The sequence below is a fragment of the Pezoporus flaviventris genome, unplaced genomic scaffold, assembly GCF_033815535.1.
Source record: "Pezoporus flaviventris isolate CSIRO_AGI_PZ_B2104156 unplaced genomic scaffold, CSIRO_AGI_Pfla_v1 ptg000188l, whole genome shotgun sequence".
NCBI classification, from domain to species: Eukaryota; Metazoa; Chordata; class Aves; order Psittaciformes; family Psittacidae; genus Pezoporus; species Pezoporus flaviventris.
Window position 1 is genome coordinate 1,316,124 of NW_026892736.1, and position 19,366 is coordinate 1,335,489.

Sequence of the window (19,366 nt, forward strand, 5' to 3'; positions counted from 1 at the left end):
CTTCTCCACAGCTCCATTTAGATGCAGCTTTCTGAAACATCAGTTCTGTGAATGCATGGATGCTAACCTTCACCTTCTTGGGCTCTCTTTCCCTTTGGCCAGATTGTGGCTTTGATGACAATCAGTTCTCAGAGATGATGGTAAAACAACGGTGGGATCCACTGCAGAAGGTGGCTGAGGTTGTACAGATACCTATTAGGCTGAGAAAAAGGGATACAGAGACAGGTTGCAGTCATGGAGAGTGGTACCCAGGGTTTCCCCTCTGTGCCGTTCAGCACTAATACAAGCCCACCCACTACCAATGCGATCCCATTGCTGACATTAGCTGATCTGAGCAACTGGGGGCATCACCACTGCCAGCAGCTTTAACCTTGCATGATTGACGCTTATCAATACTGGTCTTACAACCTGGTCAACCTTGCAAATGTCATAGAATCGTAGAATCCCTGACTGGTTTGGGTTGGAAAGGTCATCCAGTTCAATCCTCTGCCATGGGCAGGGACACCTTCCACTAGAGCAGGTTGCTCCAAGCCTCGTCCAGCCTGGCCTTGAACACTGTCATGTTTCTCCCCTGGATGGACTGCTCTTGGGGAAACTGTATGAGACAAACAGGCTCTTCCTCATCTCTGATCTTGCTTCATCTTCTGCTTTGCTCTGTTTAAAAGGCAGATTCATTGCTTCTGCCATCAGCAGCAAATACAGGCTTCTTCATATCTGGGTGCAAGGACTGATGCTCTGAACCAGTCCATGCTGCCACTGGTCCCTTCCCCTGATTCATCTGATCCAAGCACAGCTCCTCTCAAGCCTATATAAGATTCCCACAAGAGTTCCCAGAGGTTTGGTACATGATTTCAAGGTCAGATTTCCTCTAGCTCCTCAGAGCCAACTTTTCTGTTCTGCTTGAGCCTCTTGTGGAAAAAGCCACAACAACTTAGTCCCATCGATGCCTATATTAGGAAATGCAAGAGTAAAGAGCTCTGTTATAGAAACAAGGTGCATCTGACTTGGGTTAACTTGAAGCAGACTCACCTGGGAGAGGGTGATATAGTTAGGTCAACGACATTGCACAGATTGGGTGTTCTGAATTTGCTGCTGTATTTCAGTGTGGAGGAGATGGCTTCCCTTGAGATCTTATGCCTGGTGCTGAATTGGAAGAGGAGCTATCACTCCATCCTCTGCTTGGCAACAGAAGAAAAGGTTGGCATGGCAACCCTCTTCCGACAGTAAAAGGTTGTTACAAAGGGGACCGAGATCAACTGTTGTCTTGTCCTCTGAGAGAAGGACAAGAAGGAAGGCAGCTTCATTTGTACTAAAAATAAAAGTGAAAATAAGAATTAGGGATGATAGGGAAAACCTTCTAACTACCCATTAGCGGAACAATGCACCTTGCTTCTGGGGGAGCACAGCATCCCACTCACGGTGAGGTTTGATGAATAGGTAAGATAAAGCTGTCAAGGCTGGTCTAGATTCACTTGACCCTCTTCAATGCAGAGCCTCGAATGGGGACGTTTCTTGAAGCCATTTCAGCTGCAGTCTGCACTGTCCTGGGGAGCCCCCCTGCAGTCCTGGGGATACCAACACAAGAGGGATGTGGACCTTTGGAAGGGAGTCCATAAAAGACCATGGAGATGCTGCGAGGGCTGGAGCAGCTCTGCTCTGGAGCCAGGCTGAGAGAGCTGGGCTGGGGCAGCCTGGACAAGAGAAGGCTCCTGAAGGGGAGACCTGAGAGCAGCTCCAGTGCCTGAAGGGGCTGCAGGAAAGCTGGAGAGGGGCTTGGGACAAGGGATGTAGGGACAGGCCAAGGGGAATGGCTTGAACCTGCCAGAGGGGAGACTGAGATGGGATCTTAGGCAGAAGCTCTTTGCTGTGAGGGTGCTGAGGCACTGGCACAGGGTGCCCAGAGAAGCTGTGGCTGCCCCATCCCTGGCAGTGTTCAAGGCCAGGTTGGATGGGGCTTTGAGTAGCCTGCTCTAGTGGAGCAGCCTTCCAGTACCTAAAGGGTCTCAGTGGGTCCTGAACCAACCTTGCCTCTGCCTTCTAGCTAAAATATCTGGACCATCCAACAGTTATCCAGCAAAAGAAGGGATCACCTCCCTGAAACTGCAGAGCATCCTTGGTACTGAATGCACTCTAGATGCTCACAAAGAAATGTGGAGAAACAGTGCAAGGACACTCTCATAACCGAATTAAACCCGAAAGAGACATTCTTTCTGCCCTGTTCTGCAAATCCAACTCTTCAGGAAATTGAACCACCCTGTGAATTTGGACCACATCCCTTTAAATTGAGTTTTTCCAAACAATAGGCTTAGGGTCCATTATATCTCTTCTTAGCCCATTTTATATCCCTTCTTAGCCCATTGTTATACCTGTTCTTAGTCTGTTTCAGGGCTTCCTGGATTAGGCAGTTTCTCACATGCTGGGTTCTAACAACAGAAGTTCAGAGAGCATCACAGCTGGTCCCTGGCCTCAGTGATACTCATGGTTAACCAGTGTAAGCTTGTCTAACAATGGAAACAGCGCACAGTGGGAACTGAATTGTTAGGACACCACAATGGGAAGGGAGAAATCTAAGACTGGAAATATCACACCAGAAGGATCAGTAAGAAACATGACTACAGAGAATTAACACTGGGCCTTTAGACCTTTGCCATAAAACATCAAGCTGGTAGCAATCGTTTTCAGCAGGATCAAGTAAGGATCAAGTTAAAACTTAAACAGGGGAAGTTTAGATTGGATCTAAGGAGGAAATTCTTTCCTGTGAGGGTGGTGAAGCACTGGAATGGGTTGCCCAGGGAAGCTGTGAATGCTCCATCCCTGGTGGTGTTCAAGGCCAGGTTGGATGAAGCCTTGGGTGCCATGGTTTAGTGTGAGGTGTCCCTGCCCATGGCAGGGGGGTTGGAACTGGATGATCTTAAGGTCCTTTCCAACCCTAACTATTCTATGCTTCTATAATTCTAAGATGGAGCTTGCTATGAGTAAGGAGGATAGAACTGGCCTTCATTCCAATTTATGCTTTAACATTGCCTGGTTAAAGAAGTAAAACAAACCCACAAAACCACAAGACAGAGTCTCCATCTCTCCACAGAACAAATAAGAAAGCCAACCAAACCTCAAGCCTCTCCAATCCCAGCACAGAACCTCAGCCTGCTGTAAACACTGCTCAATTTAAATATCAAGTATATTCAATGCATCAACAACAAAATATAATCTGTGTTATTTCATATGACAATGCTCAGAGCACAGAAATAGAAAGGCCTGATCCATAAAGCTTGCATCTCAGACTGCACTGAAATTATAATCAACAGCTTCTTCAGGGAACAGGAAGAAAAAGCAAAGGAAGGAAGAAGGAAAAAAATAGATGGAAGCTTTTTTCCACCTAGAAGAGCCCAGTTCCAGCCTTTTTCTGGCTCCCTGTACAAGTGCTCCAGTGGCTTTGCTGGATTCCTGGTCTTTACCAAACCACTTTCATTTTCCAGCACTGCACATGGAATTGTAGCCAAGAGCAAGGCAGAATCCATCAGCAGGTTCCACAGAGCTCCCTCTGATCTACTGCCCCCCTTCCCTGTCCTGTATCAGCTTCCTTGATGTTGAGATAAGCCATAAAGAAAACCAAGACTGAATCCTACATGGCTCCATCAGTGAATCCAGAAGGTTTAGACTGCGAGGCATTAAGGTGTGTTTAGGGTTTTGGAGCCTGACCTTCATTCTAGGTTCCTTTCCTGCTTATTGTACATTCAGGTGTCTCCTCTCTTGTTCTGAGACCATAGGAAGATAACATTGGTCCCTTTCGATTGCTTTCCAGCAACATTTCTCAATAGATATTGGAGTATCATGCAGAATATTTCTATCACCTTTTATTATAAATATAAGGAAGAAGTTCTCTACCATGAGGGTGCTGAGGAGCTGGCACAGGTTGCCCAGAGAAGTTGTGAATGCTCCATCCCTGGCAGTGTTCAAGGCCAGGTTGGACAGAGCCTTGGGTGACATGGTCTAGGGTGAGGTGTCCCTGCCCACGGTAGGGGGTTAGAACTGTACAATCTTAAGGTGCTTTCCAACCCAAACCATTCTATGGTTCTATGATCCTGTTACTGATTTCTTTTACTAGCCAGATCTGGTTGAGGTCACCATTCCAGAAGTCAGAATTTTGTGGAAAATCCGATCAATGAACCGCCAAGTATAAAGTTAAAAATGTCAACTTTGCTGGTTTTTCCTGGCATCGCCTCACCCCTGGCATGCAGCAGCAGAGGCAAACTTCTCTGAGCAAGGAAAACAAGAAAAGTTGAGAAAAATCAGTGGTTTTAGTGCTGCTCTCTGTGGAACATGTCTATAATCCTCCAAATCCTTCTTCAGATTACCCTGGTTCCCTGCAGCTACAGAATCTGATTTCTGTTATTACATCTTTTTTTCCTCATTGATTTATGCAAATTAAATAGGAAGAAATACCAGCACTCCAGCCAAAAGGAGAAATGCTGGTTTTACAACCTTCATATTTCACACCGATTATTCATTCTTCCTTGTGAGCAACTTCTTTCTTCCCTCTCTCACATTATATTTTTACTGATAGCATTAAATGCTGAATGCAGGCAATATCTTTGATATATGGACAATTTACAACACACACAGAGAACCTTGACAGGATCCTTTTTCGTTTCTTTATCATCTTGTTCATAAATTACAGTTGCTCCAAAGAGGGGGCTCAGCGATGAGAAATCAGGGCTGTGTTCGAGGGGTGAAAGCATGGTCTATCTGTAACGTATGACCACTCAAGCTGCATTTGATGCATGTATCTCCTGAACACACTAAAGCAGTTTGCTCATGGCCTGAGGGTTGTATATAGCCTCATAGGGAAGTTAATATTCTTTTGTAGTGCCCTCCTGAGTGCTTTCCTTTTTCAGGACAGCTTGGGAAGGGACAAGAACAGGGGAAACTGGAAGGATGAATTAAAGCAAGAACAGCCACATCAGTGCAGACCAAAGCCTTGTTTAGCCCAATTGCAGCTCCAGAGTCACATAGCCCGGTAATGGCCAGCAATTGCCTTCCAAAGAGACTTCAGGAAGGTTATAACAGGTTGGTGTGCTTTGCTAGCCCCCAGTGATACGTCTTACAAGTTGCTGGTCTTTTTGCCATCATTCCGAGATGGTTGCAATCCATCGCAAACCACATCTTGCATGTTCTGTCCACTTTTTCCCCACTATTGCCCCACTACTTTCCCATTTTTCCCTGCCCATGGTAAGGGGTTGGAACTCAATGATCTGTAAAGTCCCTTCCAACCTGAACCATTCCATGACTCCATGATTCTATATTTATGCCACCACAGGGAAGGTGCCAGGCTTGCTTTTCTGGATAACAACTGTAGGAATGAGCACAGCTGACAACTTTCCCATCAGAACAGCAAATATCCTGGGTCTCCCTTGACTTGCATGCAAGGAGATTGGGTCCATGAGTGGCTGTCATGATGTTCGTGCAAGGAAGGAAATGCCCAGTTCTCCATCACTGCTGACATTTCTCACACCGGTCGGACACAGTTTAGAGACTGACTCTGGAACTTCTCTGCTTTTTGCCCTTGAGAGTTCTATCTGTGGAGTCCCCTTGCCCTTTCTCCCCAATTCCTTTCAAATTCAAGACAGCTGCCATAATCAGACCACAGATGGAGAGAATAACCCTGCTTGCTAGGATGACCAGGGAGCATGTTTGAGGCCTTCACTCTGTGAAGTGGAAAGGTATCTGTAGGAAATAGAGTCGGGTGACAAGTGAACTATGAGTTTCCTTCTTAAAAGCCATTCTATTTCTTCCTCTGGGTCATTGTAGCAGCAGAACTGAACACTCAATGAATTGCTAGACGTGAGAGGGGTGATGGTGGTAAGAATGAAATGCCAGGCACAGAGTCATGGTGGTGTGAATTGAAAACACATGGCAATACTTCGGGAACTCTTAACACACCCTGGTAAGCTGCTGCTCTGTAAGCACAAACTTCTCGCCCTGAAGTTACTCACATGAAGGCACATGCAGAAAACACAAGGAAATGGCCTGGGTGGCCCCATATTGAGAAAGTTGTTCACCTCTGCTGCCTCTTGGCAAAGGCATCTAGAACTCCCGCTGACATGGACAGTGGGATTGAGTGCATCCTCAGCAAGTTTGCCCATGACACCGAGCTGTGTGGTTCGGTTGATACCCTGGAGGGAAGGAATGCCATCCAGAGGGACCTCGACACGCTTGTGAGGTGGGCTGATGCCAACCTCATGGAGTTTAACCATGCCAAGTGCAAGGTCCTACACCTGGGTAGGAGCAATCCCAGGTACAGCTACAGGTTGGGCAGAGAAGGGATTCAGAGCAGCCCTGCAGAGAAGGCCTTGGGGGTGTTGGTTGATGAGAAAATGAACATGAGCCGGCTTCAGTGTGCGCTTGCAGCCCAGAAACCAACCGTATCCTGGGCTGCATCCAAAGGAGCGTGACCAGCAGGTCGAAGGAGGTGATCCTGCCCCTCTGCTCTGCTCTTGTGAGACCTCACCTGGAGCATTGTGTGCAGTTCTGGGGTCCTCAACATAAAAAGGACATGGAACTGTTGGAACAAGTCCAGAGGAGGCCACGAGGATGATCAGGGGCTGGAGCACCTCCTGTATGAAGACAGGCTGAGGAAGTTGGGGCTGTTCAGCCTGGAGAAGAGAAGGCTGCGTGGAGACCTCAGAGCAGCTTCCAGTATCTGAAGGGGGCCTATAGGGATGCTGGGGAGGGACTCTTCATTAGGGACTGTAGTGACAGGACAAGGGGTAACGGGTTCAAACTGAAACAGAGAAGTTTAGATTGGATCTAAGGAGGAAATTCTTTCCTGTGAGGGTGCTGAGGCACTGGAATGAGTTGCCCAGGGAGGTTGTGAATGCTCCATCCATGGCAGTGTTCAAGGCCAGGTTGGACAGAGCCTTGGGTGCCATGGTTTAGTGTGAGGTGTCCCTGCCCACGGCAGGGGGGTTGGAACTTGATGATCTTAAGGTCCTTTCCAACCCTAACTATTCTATGATTCTATGATTCTGTGAACTTCCCAAGGTCTGGGTGATCCATGTGTTCCATCCAATCACATAGGAGTTCTGGACAAGGAAAACACAAGTTCCACAACCTCCTAAACCTTGTGTCACAGGTCTAGGACACAGACTGCTTCCAGAGGATCATTTCAGAAGACAATACTATGTGTTTTAGTGGTAAAATGTTAGGGGCTGTATTAATCTTACTCTTCACGCATCCATAATAATTTTCTGCTGGTTGTAAACAGCATCTCTCTGCATAATTGTAAATTACCCCTGTGGGTCTGTTGCTAACAGAACTTGTGTTTAAAATAGAGATGTTAATTTGATTCCCTTTTTTGTTTTTCAAGTTACAGGTCAATGCACACCGCTCATAAAACATCCGTATGTGAAATCACAGCAGCTACCTTCACACTGTCTGAAGTCATGGTTCCTGCCTGGCTGCTGGCTCCTGGGTTGTAATTGTGAAGCTATTATGAGTTAGGATTAAAAACGATGCCAACACTGAGAGCTTTGGCACAGGCTTTCCTACAAAACAATCGCCTGATGGCTCTGTCTCTAAACCTCCTTCCACTTGGCTTCTCCTATGGATGGGTAACCTGCCTCTAGCTAGTCCTAAAGACATCTTTGCAGATTAAATCTTCAGAAAGGCAGAGTCTGCTGGTTAATGGAGATGCATTGGTTTCACCCAGCTGAGAATGGTGGCATTTAAACTGAATCCTGGAGCTGGATAAAGAAGGAAGTTTCCTCTCTTGTTCCCAAACTCTGTAACTCCTTTTGCTGCCTTCTGCAGGGTGGCCCAGAGTCTATGACCTTCTTTCCAATCTGAGCATGGAGAAGGGTCATCCTCTTAGAGAACTTCACTCTTTTCCATCAGATAGATTGTCCTAACAAAATATGCTTATGCTTCTGTCTGCAAACCTGGTCTTGCTAAAAAAATCAAGGCTTTTCTGGTATGACCATGGTGATGCTCTGGCTCTTTTATTGCCTCTTCATGGAGCACGTTTGAGTTTCTTTGGACTTTTCTGGGTCCATGCTTGAGAAGATATTCATTTAAGATGAGGAAGTAGCTTCCAACACTGACAGTGGTGAAGGAGACTGCCTGAAATCCAGGACCTGGACAGAAGATTCCAGTGGTCTGGACAGGGTCAAGTCAAGGTTGTCACCATGTCAGCTTTACAAACTGTCTTCATTCTATTGCTGCACCATTGTTCCCATCATGATCATCCTCAGGTTTGTTTCCAGAGTTGTATACCAAATCCATAAGCGATTCTGCTTGCCCATGGGCTTCCTTCTCTGGGATCACAGTGGGCTATGTTGCTTCATCACCTGCCATCCACAAATGGATTTTCCTAATCTTGAGATACTTAAATCCACTGTGTCAAAGTAGACAGGCTTAACACAGACCTTGTAACTTATCCATCTGATGCTTTCCATGAGAAAGACCCATTTTAATGTGTCTCTTAGAGGTAACACATATTTTAGCACAGCTCTCCCCTGAGCTGTACATTGCAGTTCATGTTCAGTTTCTCCTGAACAAATTTAACTTCAAAAGAACAACTACAAAGCCTGTTACCAAAAACAGGTTGCCTCTAATTCTTTGATCTCACAGCCCCATCAGATGCTTCTGTTACCTTACCCTTCTCCTGCAGACTTCATGCTCTGACATGAACTACAGCCGTAATTCATTCAGAAGCAAAAGACCTTAATTTCATTAGCTCTAAATCCCTGGTAGAAGCAAACCCAGTAGACAAAAGAGGAGCTGAGAATTGAGAAGAAGGAAATCAGCCTTCATGGTGACTCGCGGGACTCATGACAACACATCAGCACACAATAAAATGTCACACCGTGGAAAATCCTCATTGTATGGGCATAAATCCTTTTCCCAGCTGAGCCGTCTCCCTGTCTTCCGCCCTGCTAAAGGCCACAGAGCTGTTCAGACTTGCTTGTGGAGGCTCCTGAACAATGTGGATTTCAGGAAGAGAGCCAATACCTTCCCAGGCTGGGGTTTGGGAGTCACCTTTGGCTCTGACAGGATCTGGATTGACTTTTCTTTAAGCTAGGGCTGAGAAGCAGAGTATTAGCCAGCTGGAGAGGCAGAGCAGGTGCCAGACTACATGATACAAGAGTGAGGATGAAGAAAGTGAGCTATAGTCACTGCCCCAGTGATGCTCATCACTCACCTTCCATGGCAAAATGGAGTAGCTTCACCATCACCATAGCAGATCCTGGTGTTGGAGTATCCTGTTACCATGTTATTGGATACTCATGGGGGACAAGAAGACTCACATGATTGCAGATGATGGAGATGGGTATCACTAGTTTCTTGCTCTTTGGGGAGATGCTGTAGCCACCAACAAATTGCAGTAGGAAAGAAAGTCCTCTCTCCTGCTCTAGCTGTGGCATCTGCAAAACCTGTTTTGGAAGTTGAGATCTCACGCTGAAACAAAGCTCTGCCTGTTTTGGGTATTTCACTGGGCCATTTAGAGTGGCTGGTGCTTAGGACTTGGGCCACTCTGGGCATGCATAGAAGCAAATATAAAGATAGCATATGATGACAACCATTTCTTCTAGCCTTGGGTCCTCTGTCTAATCTGAGGCTTATTCTTCCCACCTGACCTATATCCAGTGGTCAAAAAGAGACCATAGACACCTGCTTTGGAACAGACCCATGGCCTTTACACAACTAAAGGCAAGGGAGGTGAATCCTCCCACAAGAAGTTGTTCCAGAAAGTAAGCAGTCTACAAGATCAGGTATAAGTCAAGCAAACCATTGTGTTTCTGGATCATGGGTGTGGGCAGTTAGAGATGAAAGTGGAATGTAAGCATTTCTTATTTTGTATATCCTATGGAAAGACCTCAGTTACACAGCTGGGCCCTCGGAGAAGATTACATTTCCATTTTATGGAGAAACAGCCTAAAATAACCCATGAAACAACTGGAGAATGAAGATTCCCATCTCACCCCAGGTTTTACCCATGATCTGCAATTGCTGTAACTGGCTGGTTGCATCCAGCTGCCCAGGAGCAGTGTTTGGATGAAAATAGCATTGTCCATCTGAAAGCTTGGTAGCTAGAAAGGCTGGACATGTAGCACTGAACAGTATATTGAGGCGACTTTCCCCTGGTGCAACTTCCTGTCCTTGTCTCTAGCGAGAGGAAATGTGGTCTCACCAACTGTCTTAAGGCAAAGCTCCTAGAAAGACCCACAGATAGACCCAGAGTTTGAAGCTAAACTGAGCTGCTTCTTTTGTATTCCCCCTTGCAGATAAAACTGATTTCCAGTGGAATAGTCATCGAGGTCTATGTTGAATGGATCACCCTCAAAACTGACCATGGACCTTCCAATCAATCAGGTTTCCCAGGAGGGCTTTTTCACACGATTTAAATTTGGTGTGGGAAAACTTCTTATTTGCATGACACAAGGATGAAATCTCTCATTTTGTGTCTGGCTTTTATTATATTTTCAATATGAATTAATGACTTTGTTGTGAGTTTGGTCTCAGGTGACATTTTTCTTTCCTGAGGACATTATGCTAGCAAAATGGGATCTCCAGACTTTGAGCTGCATTCAGAGCTGACTTTGCTGAAGGACTGTGTCCCTCATAATGCACAAGGAGTCTCTTCAATGCCTAAGCTGCATGATTCTGAGAATCAAGGTTTATTTGAGACATGGGAGGGGTAGTTCAGCCAAGGAACAAGGCCAATAGCACGTAGATGGTATTGGTCAAAATGACGTTACAAGAAACGTGTCAAAATGAGAAAACACTGATTAACAAAGGACATGACTTCCAGCTGAATACTGAGGAAAGTGGTAGCAAACTCAAGCATATTGATTTCGGGAAGTTTATTTACGTTCCCTTTGGGTTAAAATCCATGAAACTAAACAGTCTGACATGTCTGGATCTCTTGGAATTACAAGGCTGCAGAAAATTTTGGAGTGTCAGTGATTTTGGCCCATTTTGCAAAAAAAAATGTTGATATATTCATGGGAAGGGGGATTAATTCTGCCTTCTATTCTGCTCAAATCACCCTTGCCATTTGAGAGCAGGTGCAGTTAAGGAAAGAGGGGGTTTGTAAGCACTGGAGGTGAAGGGTTGGTGCATCCATTGCAGGGGGTTGCCCTTCCTCCACTCACTCCTTTTGTTATGCCTCTGTCTCAGAAAATACACCACTTCAGCTCGGAGCCAGTGGCTCCCGTTATCCTTTTGTGATGCAAACCGAAGAGCTCTCTCGTTTCAAATTACTGTTCCCAAGCAGGTACTTAGAGACAATGATAAATTACCCCTTAACCTTTTCCCCATAACACCAAGCAGCATAAGCCTCCCATCCTTAGATGTGTGTCCTCCCCCTGCTCCTGCCACCTCCATCTCCAAGCCTCCAGTTGCTCCTGTGGCTCTTTCCTCAATCATCTCCAACTAAACAGCATCCTTCTGGGGTATGCTATTTCGTTGGAGATACACTCCAGAAGGATGCTGTGTAGCTGGAGACGATTGAGGGAATTGTCTCCAATTTCCTCTCAGAAATTGACAGACACAGAGACACACAGAGGGCACACAGGTACCCAGACAAATGCAAATCCCCCTGTTGATGTTGCAGGGCTGATGTTTGCTCTGCTCCTTGTTGGCAGCTCGTATTTGCTGAATGCTGTTGCTCATCACAATTGCAATGCAGTTTGGTGTAAAACCCTCCACGTTCCTCTTCAAATCACATCAATCTCTCCCCAAAAGAACACCTCAACACATTAACTACTCATGATGCCTGTTTCCAAAGGAAAAATTAACCAAAATGACTCAAAGACCCAAGTTTGTAGCAATTAGATAGCACTGCAATGGGAAAAGCTCATTCTACCTCATGGCAGGACATGTGGTCTAGAAGATCCCCTGTAGGACTTATTTCTGAGATGTTATGAGATTTTAACCCTTAGAAAATACATAAATGAGAGGGAACTTTGTAAAGAGACGGATGTCTCCCCCTGTGACTATGAAGACCTTGACAGGTTTCTGCCCTATTCAATATAGCATGGAGTTATTTATAACATTCCACTTTGGTACCATGTCCTCTCTCTTCTTCTCTAGTCCAGGCAATCATGGAAATGAGCCCAAGAGAATCCTTCCAGCTGTCCTTCTGACATACCTACTATTCACCAGGAACGGGCAAGCAACATCCATAGGTACCTCATCCATCATCTCCCAATGACACACCATAACGTGTAGGAAGCTTAAATCAGTGGTTGCCGGAGAGCAGTGTGCTGGTGGGGTAGATGAGGCTGTTTTACTTTCCTATCACATCTGACAGCTGGACCTTTGCCAGGACAGCATGGGTTCATGATGTGTCTCTAAATTACAGTTGGACTGTGACATACTCCATCAGTGTTAATTCTATCCACAAGACATTAGAGTGAGGAGAAAGGTCTCTTTCAGTCTGTGAGTGCATTGGTCTGTGTGCACGGGCCCCTTGGTGGGAATGAAAGAAAGTGCTGGCATTTCTGAAGGGGAAAGAGGCTGCATTGTGTTTGATGGCTGGGAGAAGAAGAAAAGGCTGCTTGTCACATTCAATGAGTGGTTTCATATGCAGGGAACTGTTTATGGCCCTTTCTAATTGCTGTAATATTCCTGCTGCAGCCGCAACTCTTCTTCGAGCTGCTTCACTTGCTCTGACAAATCAGCTGCCAGGAGAAGAGAAAACAGTAAAGTAAATAATTTAAGCACTGAAAGGAAGGGTGACCAATGCTGCCGATTCCGCAATCTCTGCTCTCTGCTTGCAGGGGGGTGTCAAAATGACATGTGAGGATTAGCCATGCCCTGTCAAGTATTGGCCTGTTGACTTCTAGCAGTGGCCACTCTGCTACATACAACCTGAAGGTGTGTGACTCCTTTATGTACAATGCATCTCATAAATCGTGCTTTCTCATCCGTAGGAACTGGCAGCAAATGTGCTCTCGAGTCTAGCTTGTTATTGAAGCATAAGGAGCAACTTACCCTTGGTTAACTTTGGAGCAGGGAACACACCGTGAGGCAGAGAGTTCAGCATCTCCTTGAAAACCATGAGCAACCTCAGAGGTGAGGTTCTGGTCCAGTGCCCTGCTTTCAAAACTGGTTTTACTGGAAATTGTGTTTGGTTATTGGTTAGCAAAGAGCCCATGAGCCTCACCTGCAGTCAGACTATGAGCTCTTCCATCTGGCTTTCCCTCCTGTGCTCTTGCTATGACAGAAGATGTGGTCCTTATGGGAAAGTTCTCCTTCATAATCTATAAATGCTCACAGAATAGTTTCTGAAATGGTTAGGGGCTCATTCTAGGTGTCTAAGGCTAGGTTTTGTTCATTTGGAAGTCAAAATGTGACCAATATGTAGTCAGTTAGTGGGACTCATTGCCTTGGACTATTAGATCTGAGGCACGGATGAATGTCTACAACAAATACATACGGATAGGGATGACCGATGTGCATGAATCCTTCCCTGAGGCAGCAGACAGCCCTGGCTGCTCAGCCCCTGATGAAGAAGCAGTAGGACAGAAGCCCTCCAGCATCAGTTTAGCAGTTACAACAGGTTACAAAACCACCAAGTTCTATTCCCACTCTCTGGTTGGACAGTTGAAAGAAAGGAAGTCTTTCCTTGAATGTATTTCTTACCTTCCCCCAACATCTGGAGGTTGCTGGGTCCAAAGTACATCACCACTTCATCCTTCAGTACTTGAACCTTTGAAGAAGAATCGCAAGCCCATTTATTGCTACACAAAAGGTTTGTTATATTAGTGATGTGACAGAGAAGAGCTCTCAAGAAGCACACGCAGTGCTCTCCTAATCCTGAATAGACCGACTGGAGTGCCTGGGTGGGAGTACACATGCCTTTGGGCTTGTCTGGTTGCTAATGACACACACTCTGTCTGTTGTGCTTAACTAGGGTATTGTCTGTAAATTGCTGGTTCTGGTCTTTTGTCACAGGCAGGAAATATAACCTGTCTTTCTTACAGCGAAACACAGAAGTGGTGACAGGATCTGATGTCTCTATAGTATGAATCACGAGGGTTTGTCTGGGCACATCCTTGCAACACAGGATGGAAGAAGAAGGGACAATTTCAATATACTGTAAGCATCTATTGAAATCTTGCAACAGTCATTTCCTTCTTCCCTCTCCTCCCCTTTCTGATGCTAAGGGGAGCAGAGTTAAGAAGCAGCTAAGCCTTTCAGGAAATCCTACCTGCAAAGCTAAGGAAGCAGCTGCCCCATTCTTTAAAGGCTTTGAGGTGTTCGATTCTTGGGGTTTTTTGAGGGTCTGAGTTCTACTTTGCATCTACATTGCCCAGTGAGTGAATCCTCTGCTGCTTGCTCCCTTAATGGTCCACATGATACATACATTAGTCCATTCTCAACTCCCTTCAGGAGTCAGAAAACTCTGGAACTAAACCCGAGCGCTGTCCTGGGGATATTTAACCCCAAGAATGTCCTAAAAGCAATAGACCTCCAGTCCTCATCATTATCCCACCAAGATTTGGACTGCCTGAACTCCCTTTACCCCTACGCTTCCACACCACAAGGCAGCAACACACACCTTCAGAGCCAATAACTGGCTACAATACAACTATAGCTTTGGTTTAGGTCCTTTGGTGTGAAAACACACATATTCACAAGTAATCATTACATGCTGGCTAGAAGAGCCGTAGTGTTGTCTCCAACGAGCAAAGAGGCAGGGACAAGTATGCTACAAGTTTGTCTGCACACCCCTGCTCTTAAGTGAGCTCTGACAGGGCAACACAGGAAAGGAGATGTCTCCATGCCCTGGGGGATAATGTCCTCCTCTCCAGACCAGATAAGTTCTTATGGTTGAGTTCAGACCTGTATGAGGTGTTTATAACATCTTCAGGAATGCAGACTCACGCAGTGCCTTGTGGGGAGCAGGATTCACCCCTTTAACCTGAGACATGCAGGCTGCAAATGCCACCACTGGAGCTGATCGGTTTTGGCTGCAAGAAAGCTGCACTCGCAGCGGGTGATCTGCTTTGGCTAATGTTGGTGGGATGAATCATGCCATAGAAGTGCCATCATCTATAAAGAGAGCTGAGGATGAATACTGCTGATGGAGAGGTCGCTGTGAGTACCGTGCTGTGCATGGTCAAGAGGGAGGCAATCAGCGTAAAGCACCCATCCTGCAAACGCTCGCTCCTTGTTTCCCTATGGATAGAAATAACTTCTGGCATCGAAGGCAGGTGATCTTCCATGCTCTAGCCACCTCCCTCCCTTGCACAGAGAGGTCTGGCAATGCTGTGGAGCAGGTGACATGAAGTGCTCCTTACAGCCATGACAGTGTTGAGCACATGAGCTGTACATGGGTCTGGATCACTCCAGAGCATCTACTCTGTGTAGGGGTTTCCTTATGGGGTACAGGTCCTTTATTGCTGTCCTGATGAAGAAGAGATGTGTGTGACATGGATAAATCACTGCTGTGTGTCTTTTCCTCTTGGGAGGTCCCCAGCACCCCAGGACTAATGAATGCAAACCTCAAGGTGTCTGTGGTCTTTGCTAGAAGGACAGTGGGGAAGAAAGAGATGACCTACGGATTCTGTTGTCTCTGATGCAGTTATCAGTCTGGGCTTGAATCCCTCCCTTCAACTGCACAAGTAGTGTGTGTGTCAAAACTAAAAGAGAAAAAATATCACTAGATGTGAGGAAGTTACTGCTCCCTGTCTCCCCGAAAATACCACTCTGTTGGAGAATGAAGGGAAGGATTGTTCGGGCCCTCACAATCCAAGGCACTGGACTAAGCATGGCACAAACCATCCTTTTAATACCAGATGTGACCTGGCCTGCTTTCCCCTCTCTCCCAGTGCAGGGCTTGACATTTCAGGCCAGCTATGTGACACGGTGCATGAGATCATCCTGCATTTGACCCAGAGTCCTTGGTTGGAGAAATACCCATCTATTCCCAGCATCACTGCAGTGTTCATTGCAGAAGGCATCAATTGAAACAAATTAGCTGCCAGTCACAGAGGGAAATATTGCTGCTGCTAATGAAAACTTCCCATTTAGCAGTGCAAAACTCATCATTAATATTATCACTAACATTACTTCTTTAGTAATTTTAATGTATCCCTGTGAGGCATTGAGGTCAGGATCAGGGTTCAGTTGTTATTTGACTTCCCGAAACACAGTGGTGACACCCGGTGCCTGGTCAAGCTTACAGCCTTGATCTGCTTTGCTGGGAGTTTCAAAGGGATTACAGTAGGGTTGAGATGAGCACTGACCTCCTTTTCCTTTTCTCTTTAGTCTTTGTGGCAATCCTTTCTTGATCCATGTGCATGCATCCACAGGGAGAGGTGGGAATTCCTCTGGCTGGAGAACAGCCAGCTCTGCAATCGCCACCTCCATTCCTAGTGCCTGGAGTAGGACTAAAACTCCAGAGAGCTGTTACTTCATTTGGTTTCAGCAGTAGTTACACCCATGGCCAAGCAGGGCCATCAGGGTACCAAAGGGCTGCAGCAACTCCGACTGTCAGGACCTCTTGTTCCAACACCCAATGCAATGTTCACTCTTTGCCCACCACCTGCTTCTACTTTCAGCCTTCCTCAGAGGTGAACAATTCACAGCACTCATGGCTGGTCAATGTGGATAAGAGAGCCTGCTGGGTGATATCTAGCTTATCCTAAGGGATGGGTACTAATTCTATCACACATTGGTGTTTTCCCCGTTCAAGGAGATAAAATCTTCTACTTGATTCTGGAAAGAGAAAGGCGTCGTGATTTTAAGTTAAAGATAAAGAATACAATTTACAGAAGAAAACCCTAATTACACATTAGGATATCACTGCTGGTCAGAGACAAACCATAATTTCCATGAGAAAAGGACAAAACTAAAACCGCAGCAAGAGTCTTTGGTTCTTGTACACATTTGGTATACACTTAATATGCACTAATTCTGCATATTAACACAGATGGAGAAACTGTAATAATGTTTACAGCCTCACACCATTACCAACCAGCATTGATTGGCCAAAGTAGCCCTAAATCAAACAAAGCCAGTGCTGAGGTCTACAGTGCCTGAAGAGCATCACTGCACTTAGTGGGGTGAAAAGAGGCATGAGAGCTGGTGGCTAAGGCAGTTAAACAACGTGTTGGCTCAAATGAGTGAGGATGAGGAAGATGGTCTAATGACATGTTCATCGCCCTAAGGATGATGTAGTTATTAAGGGCCTAGCTGGAAAAACTCCCTTGAAGGTTCATCTATCATGGAGTGGAATGCCTTGTGGAAGAGGATAGGATTCAATGAGGCAGTGGGGAAAAGTGGAATTTCTGTCCTGGAGGAAGTTCTGGTGTTTCCTGTTTGCTCCTGTTTGAGTCAAGATGCAAACCTGAAGTATTAACAAAATCAATAATTTTTAAGGAAAGAGACAGAACTCTTGATTACTTCTCTTTATTCCTAGGTATAACAGAATGCTTCACCTCGGCCTCTGCAGGGACACAAAAAGAGCCGACATGTCAGGATTGAAGCTTTGTGTTCATTGGAAATACCACAAATGGCACTTCTTTTGTACGCCCATCATGATTCCAGGACTGGGTTTCTCAGCCAGAGCCCATTTTTTAGGTCTACCTGTGGTTCAGTTCATGTTACCTCTAATGCAATCAGTCTGTGGCCCAGATTGACATGTGTGTGTGTGTGTCTACATGCAGGAGAGCAGGGAACATGGGTTTTGCTCTGATCCCAGGTGTATTTTCCTTGTATGTACCTTTTAGCATAGGTTTTCAGATTCAAGTCAGATCAAATCCAGGGCATCCTCTGATTCCATCGCAGGCAAACAAAGGGGAGTTTTGCAAGCTAAAATTACTTTATAAACAAGAACGAGTGGGTTTGACTTCATTTCCTTTCCAGATGTCCTGTCTGGCACCAGAGTGCTGCCAGCCCTGGCTGACAGCACAGCATCAGTCTGAAACATCTGAAACATCAGAAGTTACTAAGACTTTGAGTCATTTTGTGTCCTTTCCTAAAGGGGATGTTATAGGCAGAGAAAGAAGGTAGAAGACAGGGTGCATGAAATGCCCTTTGGAGGGTAAATGATGTGTGTTGGCTTATCCCTGTCTCTGACCACTTGTTGGAGTATCAAAGATCTTTCTTCCTCCAGGGGATCTACACGCCGAAATGAATTGCTGGCAGTTCTCTCATTCACCATTAACTTATTTGTTAATTCAGACCAAGCCATAAATTCTTATGTCCTTTTTTATTCCCTTGAGGAACTTCCAGCTCTCTGACCGCAGATGTGGCTGTTTATTCATAACAGCAAACTGCAAACAGGGCACCCTCAGTTCACCAAGCCCAGCTCCTGGCTGGCCCAGGTGACCTCAGAAGCCCCTCAGTTACTTCCTTCTCCCCTTCCCATCCAGCCATGCTCTGAGCTCTAAACCTGTTCCTACTGCACCAACCTTCTCCAGGGTGGAGTTGCAGCTTTGCCCCATCTCTCTCTGCTGCCCTATAAAATATCTTCTATCTCCAAGCATTCACTTGGCCTTAGCTACTGCATAGAGCACTGACACAACCATCAGTCAATCCTGAGCTCATCTGTGGAGGTTCTGCAGGTCCTTTTTGGCATCACCAGATGTTTCTGAGATGCCCAGGAACTGAAAGCGGCAGAGAGATGTGTGCTTGTCTGCACTTAGTGGGTGAGACCAAGACAAAAGGTTGGCAGAGCAGCTCCCAGGTTTCTGCATTCCCAAGCATGACACCCCTTATAGTGGGAGGACCAGGATCTGTGTCTGTGCATGGCTGCCATTCCAGATCCATTTTGCTGCTGAGGTTCCCAAGAGTGAAGTGTTGCTGGCAGTGAACAGTGCAGCTTCCCTTCCCTCCACTCAGCGCATGATGCAGACAAGCTGTAGTCCTTGAACAGGGCTTTGTGGGTTAAATCTCAGTTGAGCTTTTTATGGGGGCATTTTGGCAATCTTCGATCCCCAAAGCAAGGCCTAGAGGTGTTTGCAAAACACCATGGGACAGGATGTACCTCTATAGATAGCTCAAGGCTGAAGCCTTGGTGCTGCAAGGACAGGAGCTCAGCACACAATGATGCTCAGCACCACCATGATCTGTTCGTCAGCTTGCTAAAGCATCACCCAAGTGCTGGGGTTCACTTACTCTGGGCCTTGGGGACATATGACTTTGGGGTGGATGGAGGGGAAGCCAACAGCTGGAAGGTGCCAGAGAGGGACTCCTCATCAGGGACTGGGGTGATAGGACAAGGGGTGATGGGTTCAAACTGAAACAGGGGAGATTAAGGTTAGGTATAAGGAAGAAGCTCTTCCCTGTGAGGGTGCTGAGGCGCTGGCACAGGGTGCCCAGAGAAGCTGTGGCTGCCCCATCCCTGGCAGTG